Source organism: Homarus americanus, unplaced genomic scaffold (genome assembly GCF_018991925.1).
Source record: "Homarus americanus isolate GMGI-L3 unplaced genomic scaffold, GMGI_Hamer_2.0 scaffold22445, whole genome shotgun sequence".
In the NCBI taxonomy this organism is placed as follows: Eukaryota; Metazoa; Arthropoda; class Malacostraca; order Decapoda; family Nephropidae; genus Homarus; species Homarus americanus.
The window spans coordinates 1-10,573 of NW_024738851.1; the positions used below are offsets into that span (position 1 = coordinate 1).

The 10,573-nt window shown below is 40.5% G+C and overlaps 2 long non-coding RNA genes across 2 annotated transcripts; both read left to right on the forward strand.

Moving 5' to 3' along the window:
• Positions 1 to 7,651: 7,651 nt before the first annotated feature.
• On the forward strand, positions 7,652 to 8,470 carry LOC121874375. Its single transcript, XR_006090400.1, has 3 exons — positions 7,652 to 7,822; positions 7,986 to 8,046; positions 8,305 to 8,470. It is a non-coding gene; the product is annotated as an uncharacterized LOC121874375 (long non-coding RNA).
• Positions 8,471 to 8,855: 385 nt separating this feature from the next.
• On the forward strand, positions 8,856 to 9,695 carry LOC121874373. The gene is made up of 3 exons (XR_006090399.1): positions 8,856 to 8,982; positions 9,083 to 9,359; positions 9,521 to 9,695. It is a non-coding gene; the product is annotated as an uncharacterized LOC121874373 (long non-coding RNA).
• Positions 9,696 to 10,573: the final 878 nt, after the last annotated feature.

The following is a 10,573-nucleotide window of genomic DNA, read 5'->3' on the forward strand; positions in this document are numbered from 1 at the left end:
CTCGACACCGGTTCCATAGAATGTTTCTTATAATTCAACTGAGATGAATCGGACGAAGCTTCAGTCACAGGTTGGAGAAAGGAAACTCTTAATGGTGGTTTTCTTCTATAAAATATATTATATACAAAACAGTCTGGTGCTTGGAAGAGGAGACGAGACGCGGCGTGTTCAGGAACGTAGGGTAGAATGAATTTCAACGGCGAGACCGAGAGGTCATACACTCGGCTACCGGAAGTAAACCCGGATGCCAGCGTCGCAGGTGGCGACCCCCCCCCACCCCCGTGAGAGAGTCGCCGAATCCCGTCTCATTGGAATGCGGCTAGGCTCGTCAGTTTGTAGGAGAGTATCCACTACGGTACTTGCATTGCTGTAGGTGGCGATTTACTTAATCTCAGCTGACCTCGTTTCGTCATCCGAATCACTAAAGTGAACCTCTACTGTGTCATCCTCTGGGAGTTTACTGTCACTGGGCTCTGAATCTCCTTTTGGTTTAAAAAAATGTCAGCTTTGGCTACTTTTAAGTTCCTCTTTCGTGAGCAGGGCCTCTCTACATATCAGGGCTGGTCGACTTGAAACCACACGAATGACTCCAGTCATGTCTCACTTTTGTGTGTGTTGGGAATTTGTACACTATCAATAAATATACAGTTAATGAAAAATGTCTCAATGTTTTAATTTCCTCAATATAACTGCATATGGCTTCCAAATTCTGCAAAGAAGTGTTCAAATTTCAATATTTTCCCGGGGGGGGGGCTTACAGCTCCCCCGGAACTCCCAGATGTTTAGGCTCGTTTCACTCGCCACCCCACCCTCTTGGGTAGTTATAATGAGGGGGGCCTCCACAAAGAGGCTGGCTGCCCATGGGTAGTGTGTGCAGGTCAGAGTTGGCGGTACAGTGTGTGAGAAAAGTGTTTCATTACGGTTGGTAAATTCGATTTGACGTTCGGGCATCAAAATGATCTAATTTCAGTAGTACTTGGAAACATCTGGCTATCCCCAAGGACAAGCCACTCGTGTAGTTTTACTAACAACAAAGACAGTTGAAGCTTTCACCATCACTTAATGGATGTTCCAACTATAATCAGATATCTAAGTTGCCTTAACATATACCACCACTGTTGCAATTTCAAATTCTGTGTCGTTATATTAAAGGCCCGTCGTTGAGCGAAATCATGGTCAGCCTGCCTGGTGGTATATAAGTATTACAAATGTTATACGTACGTGTTCCCCGCTCAGTGTATAACCAAATGCAATGTACAATATTGGCGTGACAGGAGATTGTTTATGTAATGAGGACATTCGTGTGTGTTCTTCGTTCTCGTCCCATAGCTTCCTGTTTATGCATATCATAACTCAATCCATTTTTATGGATTACAAATCTCACCTGCAAGTAATCTTCCTCGAGTACTTCATACATGGCTTGACAAGTTGCAGGTATTATGCGAGACAAACTTTGTTTCGATATCCTCGTGACGTGTAGGTGCATACCAGTTGAAAGATATACAAGCGTTGCCTCTAGACTAGCCTCTGCAGATATACTTTCCCTCATATTGGTATCCTGTTTTTTTTATATATGGTTCCACTTTCGCTCGAAATTTGTAAAAGGTGTTAGAGTCCTTTGTCATGTAATTGGTGATGTCTCGCTCGTGTCCATCTTGCCGTTCACGTAAAATCGTGGCATGACTTCAATACTTTTTTCCGACCTAACCACTCTATGCACCATCCCCTTTTTCTGCATTTGCACATAGCAGCAATTATTATAGTACACAACGATATGATCTTTGCTTTTCACTGTCGGGCGATTATTCCTGCGATCGTAGCGTATCCGCCACTGCAGACCACTTACTAGCGCCCGACTATGACTGACACCAATCACCCCCGTGTGTACAACACACAAGCTTTGCCCGGTAAAGGGTCAAAGCCCGCCGGGCACTATGGAAGTCGTGCTGGGTTCAAAGTCTCGAGTGCCTCTAGATGGAACTGGGCGTATCTGGACGACTCGTTAAAGAAGGTATAGCTACACGTTAACTCACAAACCACCCTCCGCTTTTATTCTCCTTCTGTACTTCCCACTTAACTATACCTTGCTCTAAATATCCTTGTTGACGGTTCTCTTATCTCTGACATGCACAACCGTCGTTATTACATCTTTAACCCACTTTGCTTTTTCAATGCCATTTTTCTCAATTTCAAAGCCTTTCCCATGTTGAACAAGTAAAAGGCAGTCTTTTGAGATTAAAATACTCTAATATACATTGCGGCGGAAATCCAATTGAAGAAGCGTTTTAGAATTGTCCAAACTACAGACTACATGACCAGACCTCTAATTTTACATTGATTTCGACTGAATATTGAAAGACTTGGGTCTATATTTAGTATTGCAGTGGTCATAGATGGAAGTTCATATTTTTATTTATAGGTTAGACTTTCATATGTCTTGTTTGGAATTTAGTATTTTACCACTTCTGGTGTTATTAGACAATACTAAGATTAGTTTAAACCAGTGATGATCGTACTTTAGTACAGGGCCACTGTGGACTTTGAACGATTGGAAAGTAAAAAGCCACACATTAATGTCATCATTTGTCTATTGGGTTATGTTGTGAAAAAGTAATACTAATTTAAGAGGAGTAGAGCTGTATTTCCCGAAGCGTTTAACACCATTAAGTAGAGTATTTGAGAACTATTTATGGGCAAACTTTCAAACAGCAGACGTAGTCGAGATTTTATTATACTCTGGGTTTTGATTTAGTAAAAGCAAGGATTTGGATTATTCCATAAATAGAAAAATTTATTGGTTACATATACTGGATATTCAATATGTACAAGTTTGACTTTACTTGCACAGAATGTAATGCAATACAGCTCATGACCCACAAATGGGGTAGAAGAAATAACAAAGCAGTTTTTTTGGAGACCAATTTCTTGTAGTTTAACACTAGGAAACTCACTGTAATGCTGTGGGAAGGATCCACTAACCGCGGTAGAACTGGAGTAGGAAAGGAATTGTTGCGATCGAGTTCTCCATCAACAGGTAAATTTTGTAGACGCTCCGAATTGTTCTTGTGGTGACACTGCAGCTACCTCGGTCAACTCGTATAGGGTTCATGGTCGTTTGATGAGCGTGTTCTAGAAATAGCAAGAAGATTAATGTTATGTAAGCCTGGCGGAATGGTTTAACGCGAAACTTATTTAAAAAGTTTAGTTTAGGTAATATCAAGACTAATAAAATTTCCCTTTTTTTTTTTGTCAAGTGAAATTTTAAACAATAGCTTCCCAATCGCCAACAAATAATTTACAATTTGAAGATACACTTACAGTACAGAAGATGTTGTAGCGTCGTCGCGTGCCAGTGTTCTGTGTTGACGTCCGTCTACCAGGCTTTATATACAGGCGGCCCACACTCCCTGACCAATCACAAGCTGTTTTAGGTGAAATTGTAGCCAATGGGAACATTGCCTTGTTATGACGTCAAAGTGACGCCGGCAGGTTTGGTTGTTTGATGACGAGTAAACGATTGAAACTTTATTGTGACACGAAAGTAGTGTAAAACGTGAAAGGAAAATATTATGAAATCGCATTCAGTGCTTTACTTATCTTGGATAGAAATTGTGAATATATTACAACAGCAATATTGGCCTCAGTTTAAGTGTGAGACATTGTTAAGACACATATACATCCAAATAGTACTATTGTAATATTAAAAAAGTCTTAAACTTAAATAGAATAGTGTAAAGAAGTTAATATGAGGAATAAAATAAGATGACAGAGAGAGAAAAACAATGAAGAACAAAGCACCGAGTTAATATTAACCTTTACTTGAAATTGACCATAGAGCAGAAACAGTAAAATTAACAAAAGACAGACATATGTTACAACAATGGAGAAGAAAACGTACACGTTACAAGAAAGTAGAGTAGAGTTGTGAGCAGGGCCGGATTGAAGAGTGGGCAAAGTGGGCAGTTGGCCAGGGGCCTCCACATATTCTAATATTGTATTGATTTGGTTGATTTTATTTTCAATCTTTAAAATTCATGTTTATCACGTGATAGAAATTAGGCTAGCTACTCGTTGAAATTGACGACTGGGTGGTTTTCCTATGAACCGTCTATTTTGAATGAATGCTGTGGTGGTAATAATATGATATTTAGAATTGCGGAACTCCCAGATGATTAGGTTCGCTTCACTCGCCACCCCACCCTCTTGGGGTAGTTATAATGAGGGGGGCCTCCACAGGTCTAATAAATCTGGCACTGGTGGTAAGTGGTATTAAGAACCTGGCAGGCCTCTCCATACAGTGTACCCTTAGACTAACATAACTAATATTTAACAATTAACATTGAACTAACATCTTAGCCCCCAAAAAAATGTGACTACCCTCCCAGCTACACAAGGACCTGGGCTGGCTCACTAACTCCAACAATAATAAAAATAATAATAATAAGCAGCATTATATAAATAGAGCAATATTAATACAAAGGTCTGACGACCCAAGGGAGCAGAACAAAGATAAAACACCAATAAGAAAGATTCTTTCTACTCCTACTGTATTTCAGTTTCACCACTTTTCCCTCAACCCCTAATAATTTTCTTTCACCTCTTAACTAAAGATTTCGTACTCGTACTCGTGCTGTTTGTCCTCTGCGGATGACTATAATATACTCGTCAGTTACATGGACCAGTTTCTAGTTGACATAGCAATGGTTAGAGAGATATTTGCTATCACAATTTGATAATGATTTATTGGGTCAGGTCTCAGCTCACACGTACCTTAGAGAGTAAATGTGGTACCTGATAATATAGAGTACATTTATGTCAAGGAATTATTATATAACATTTAGTAGCACGTAAGATGGCATAGTATAGAATGTTACCACGATGTTTTTGTTTTACATTGTTTTAATTAAGTTATAAATATATACTGTACGTAAAGTATTTGACGGTAATGGGAAAACATTACTCGGGTCTTGACTTTATTAAATTCACCGTTGATAGTTCTCACCAAGGAATGGATATGTGAGTGACTGACTGTAGGGTATCTTGTTATTTCTATCTTGGAAGAAAACTTTATTGACTACGATACTGCGAGACCTTATGCTTGGTGGTGCAACGGAGAGCAAAGGATCTGGATAATCCCCTCGTTTGGTTGTGACGGTGTTTACCGGAGAAGAAGTTCGGGGTCCCGGAAAGCACGAATCTGGCAGTTTTGAGCTGGGAAACTTTGGCTATATTTCATGAAATGGACTTTGTTGGAGTTTGTTTGAATAATGTTGAAGATGACACCAGATTTTTTTAATGTATCCTTGTACTTTGACGCCAAGGTGAAGAATAAAATGCTGAAAATTTGAAGTTATTCGAATGAGCTGGTTCGGTGAGCAGAGAGCAAATAATTTGACGGTTCGCCGGGAAGTTTGGGGTATTTAAAGGTCGAACCGGCAAGGATGCATCAGTTACAATCCGATCCTTGTGTCTGGTGTTAGAACTCCTTTAGTTTGTAAAGAAGAAAAGATATGAAAAGTGTAGTATTTAAAGTTGTGTTTAGACATTTGGCTGTTAGTGTTCCGCATTGGAAATGTTTTCTTAAACATTTTTCTGTGGTTTTTAATACAAGTCATAGAAGTATTTGACTTGTGGCCTGTGAAACATATTTAAGATTTCTGTCTGTGGTTAACTAGGGAGATTTTGAAGTTGTTCTTAATTCAAGTTCTTAGAGTACAGGATATTTAAATTGAAGACGGTAGTTTAATTGAAATGAAATCCTTTAAGTGTTTAACGTGTTAAGTGGTTTAAAAAGTTGAAGTGTTAATAGTGTACTTTGTGAAATTGGCGGAATATGTTGTGTTTTTGCAAGAAATCGTGTCATCTCGTTGGTGAGTGATGGAAAGTGAATTCATGAGCATGTAGATTGTGTAGCAATTTCATTATTGAAATATTGTCTCGATCTGAAGTTGTTTGGATGCGAAGTTCAATGCAGTTTTAAGTGATGGTGGTGGAATCTTGAAAATGAGTGATAAGAAAAATAAAAGATGCAGCATATATGTGTACATTGAGCTTGGACAGTTCATAGTGATCGTGGTGGAATCGTGAAAGAAAAAAGATGCAGCATTTGTGTGTCGAGTAGTAAACCATACGTGTGTGTTTTGATGCGTATAGTAGGAGATTGGAGGTGTTGTGCATATAGTAAACCGGAAAAGTGGAAAAGAAAATAAATCTCCCGACAGCGACGTTTTGGTAAATGAGGGGTGAGGGCAGGTAAGTGACTATTGATGTTTAGTTTCTTTAGCGAGGTAAAGATTGGGATTTGACATAAATAACAATATTGATATGGGTGAGCCAATTGGTAGCCTGCTTTGAGTGTATGAAAAATAAGCGGCATAAAGCACGAGACCCAGGGTCGGGTCGATGTATATTTAGCTGACTACATTCAAAACGTTCGACTTTACTTTTATTCTCTTCGCCACTGATCGGCTTGTTAGCCGCTTGGGCGATCGGTCACGTCTCTTTTCCTTTATAGTCTTGACCAAAAGGTCGGCTCGCTAGCCGCCTGAGAGATTGGAGCGCCTGAACTTGCTTAGCTTATACTAAAGACGGGCAAGGGGGGACCTAGTTGAGCTTTATAAGCATCTCAGGGGGCACTACTTAGTTGAGTGTCCTTGCTTGGAGCTGGCGGACGCTCGCCCCACAAGGGGTCACAGCTCAAGATTGAAGAAGCCGCCAGTCCGGAAAACCGTGAGGGCAAACTTTTTCGGAGTGAGGGTTGTAAATTCTTGGAACAATCTATCAGAGAGTGTTGTGACGGCACCGAGTGTGAGCTCTTTCAAGAGAAGACTTGACCAACACTGGAGCGGGTTCAGGTACATTCAGGAGCCGGTGCATGCCCAGTATTTGCCAACAGTGCGTGACAGAGACGTGACCGATCGCCCGGGTGGCTAGCGAGCCGACCTTTTGGTGAAGAATATAAAGGAAAAGAGACGTGACCGATCGCCCAAGCGGCTAACAAGCCGATCAGTGGCGAAGAGGATAAAAGTAAAGTCGAACGTTTTGAATGTAGTCGGCTAAAGATGCATCGACCCGACCCTGGGTCTCGTGCTCACAATTTTACTTGTGAGTACTTAGGCTGTATGTAAAGGCGATTGTGATTGGTGGATCTGTTTTGGGTTGTATGACTTTTAGGAAAATGATTAAAGATAGGAAAGGTTGATTTTTTTTTGTAATAAAATAATCATTGTTATTTAAATTCATGGGAAGTTAAGATATGTTCGTATATTTGGTTAAATAGTGAAGAAATTTGTATTAATGAGTTTTGTAGTTGGCATAAAATGTAGTGGGTGTTTTTTTTAAGATTTTGTAGTAGTTTATTTTCAGAAAATAGCAACCGCAAGGAAGCCGCAGTGGGCTGCCGCATGAGCGTTAAGTTGGAGCCAACTAGCGTGGGAAAGGTTGATTTTTGCAGAGACGTGACCGGCACAGAGGTAGACCCCGAATTTCGAGTTTAGGTGAATGAAATTGTTGAATGGGTGTTGTGTTTGTGCTGTTATATACTGGAGGCTATATAATGGTACTACACTGTCGGTTGTGTGTGTGTTTGTTTATGGTCGTATTTCGTTGTCTGTTATGGTTCATGTGTTAGTTTTATACGCAGACTAGAGTGTTCTTAATTGTTATTGTGTATGTGCTTTTGTTTAATTAATTTTGACTTGTTTGTTGTAAATTTTGAAGGTTGATGCCTTTTATTGCAGGTGTACGGAAGGCTTATACTGTGGAATAGAGAAGAGAACGTGGCCTAAGTTTGTAGGTGATGTCTAGCGCGTCTACACTTGCGGTGAGGAATTCGTCAATATGGTATTTAAAATGGAAGGTGTAGTTGTTTTTGACTAAAGAGAAGTAGCTGTAATATGAAAATTGAGAAGTGGTTCATGGCTAATATATTTGTATTGAGAATTAGTGTAAGTTTTATAGGTTAGGTAATAAATGCATTTTTTCAGGTTGTTGTTGGAGGTGGAAGGAGCCGGTATTTTTTTGAGGTAGACTAGGGGAATAGTGAGGGTAAGTGACGTTGAAGTTTGTAAAATAGTTGTTAAATTTTAAATAGATTTTTGGTCTTGTGCCGTAGAGCAATAGAAATGTTAAAAGTTGACATTAAAATAAATGATTGTGGCTTGAGTTTGGTAATGTTAAGTTTAAAATGTTGAATTTTGTGCCTCGGCTGTAGATTAAAGAAAATGTAAATGAGTTTTGATAAATTGATTTTATTATATAGTAGTGAGAGATTTGATAAATGGATAACGAATGACCTTTTTTCAGGTTGGGGTCTGGTGGTGGTCCTCGGTTCTCTAGTGCACCCTAAAGTGCCTAGAGACGGGCACGGGGAGACATAAGTGAGGTGTATAAACCTGTGAAAGGGCACTACTTAGTCGAGGAACCGTACCCATAGCTGACTGACGCCCGCCTCACAAGGGGTCACAGCCGAAGTGGGGGTGCCGGCGGTAGAGCGGTATCGCTCTCGCCTCGCAAGCGAGACGTCTCGGGTTCGATTCCCGGGCCGGTGGAAAGTGGGTTGGACACACTTCCTAGACCCCCTCTGTCCCTGTTGACCTAGCAGTAAAGTAGGTACCCTTTGTAAATCGAAAGTTGCGAATTCGTATCTGGGGAAAGTCGTCGGAGCTAGCCGATAAAATGTTAAAGACTGGAGGGTTGTACGCCCTTGACAAAAAATGCTTTGATCCTTTAGGCAAGCACAAAGTTGGCATGCTGCCTAGTTGGGCGGTGTAGGCGCTTGTGCCCTTCACCTTGCATGGGAATAAGGGACTTCCACTCTCAAAAGTGATAATGAGAACGAAAATGCTAGAGAATATAGTCTTGTGTTGACTGTATCGACTAACCAAGAGGAAGTATGGTCGCCATCCAGAGGTGGGGGAGAAGCCGATGTTGGAAAGGATCCAAGTGTTGTAACCAGTCGCCCTGTGCAGCATGTGCTAAAAGGTAATGTATACTGTTAAGTGGTTGAAGGTGGGGTCTGTTTGATATGAAAATGAAGAGGGACTTTGGTCGTGGTTATTGATGTGGTAATTGTTTTCTACAGGAGTTGTTGCAGTCCAGAAGACATGATTGGTGTGTGTGATAATCCAGAGGGACATTAACGCTCGACTGAATGTTGGAAATGAGAGGCAGTAAAGGTGTAAGTATTGTTTGTTGAAGTTGTACCTATACTTTGTTATAATTTGAAGTAGAGCTTTTGTAACATTGACGTATTGTTTTTTGTTTTCATGTTGGTGGTGGAGGAATATGGGCGAATTGTTGAGAGGAGCGCGTCGACACTGGATACGGTGATGTCAAATTGTGCAATGTATTATTTGAAGGTGAGTTGTTATTGTATTTGAAAGTTGTAGGTAAAGTTTGTTATAAGAGGCAAGTGATATATGAGTTTTTTCGGCTAGCAGTACCCATTGATGTTTAAAGTTGGGAGAAATAAGCATGGTGCATTATGGAGGTTGTGTGAAAGGTTTCTGTTGTTTTTCAGGTTTGAGGATGGAGTGGTGGTGGGTAGTGCCGTAACCAGGTTGCAGAAAGGGTGGCCTACTACATGTATGGGGCTGTGCAATGGACTGTGTTGAGGAGAAGAAGCAGCAGTAGCAGCGGCGGCAGTTGTTTAAGATAAGTAGTGTGGTGTGGTGCATCGTGAATTGTTTGTGATAGTTTAGGGTCATAGTGAATTTAGTTGTAAGAAATTGAGTATAATGTAATTGTTGGAAGACGTGTATAGTGATGTAAATTGTAGGTTAGTTTTGGATTAGTATATGTGGAGAATGGATGTAGCAGGTAATAGAAATGTTGGGACTAGTGTAGAGGCATATATATATAATTGGTGAGTGGCGTTGGAGCGGTTTAGGGCGTGAAAGGTTTATGAATTGTTGTGGGGGAACTAATGTGTTGATGTGTTTGTTTTTTTAGGCCGGATTGGAGTGGTAAGCGGCAGTGATGGTGGAAGAGCCAGTGGTTATTCGGCGACGGAGATGGGAGCGAAAGGGTAAGGAGCCGATTGTTTGTGTTAAAGAGGAAGCGTTTGTTTGAATTTGGTTAAGATGAAAGGTGGGTATGTATTGTAATTGTATAGAAGTTAGTTGGTAGCAGGCTAGTATTGTTGTTACACACTGGAGGCTGTGTAATGATTGGTACTAGCCTTGGTGAATGGTTTGTAGTAGAGTATGTGTATGTTGGTATTTGTAGCGGTTTAAAAGGAAGCAATTTGGTTTTGGTAGATATGTCTAAGAGAGTGTATGCATGAACACTTTTTGGAATGGTGTTTATTATGGATGTTTTTTTTTCAGTGGAGCGAGTGGTGTAGGGTATGTTCCTCGTGGTAAGAGTAAGGAAGGAGACGACCAAGTATTGTGCATTTACCTCGGCGGTTACGAAGAAAGGAAGAGGCACGTCGACGACGGAGCCGGGAATAACCGCGGAGGTTGCTCCATACCAAGAGATAGTGTTTTTGTGGGTGAATTATTTGAGCAATGATAGTTTGCCCAGAAGTGTATATTGTAGGTAGTATAAGAAGAGCACCATGAAGAGTTTC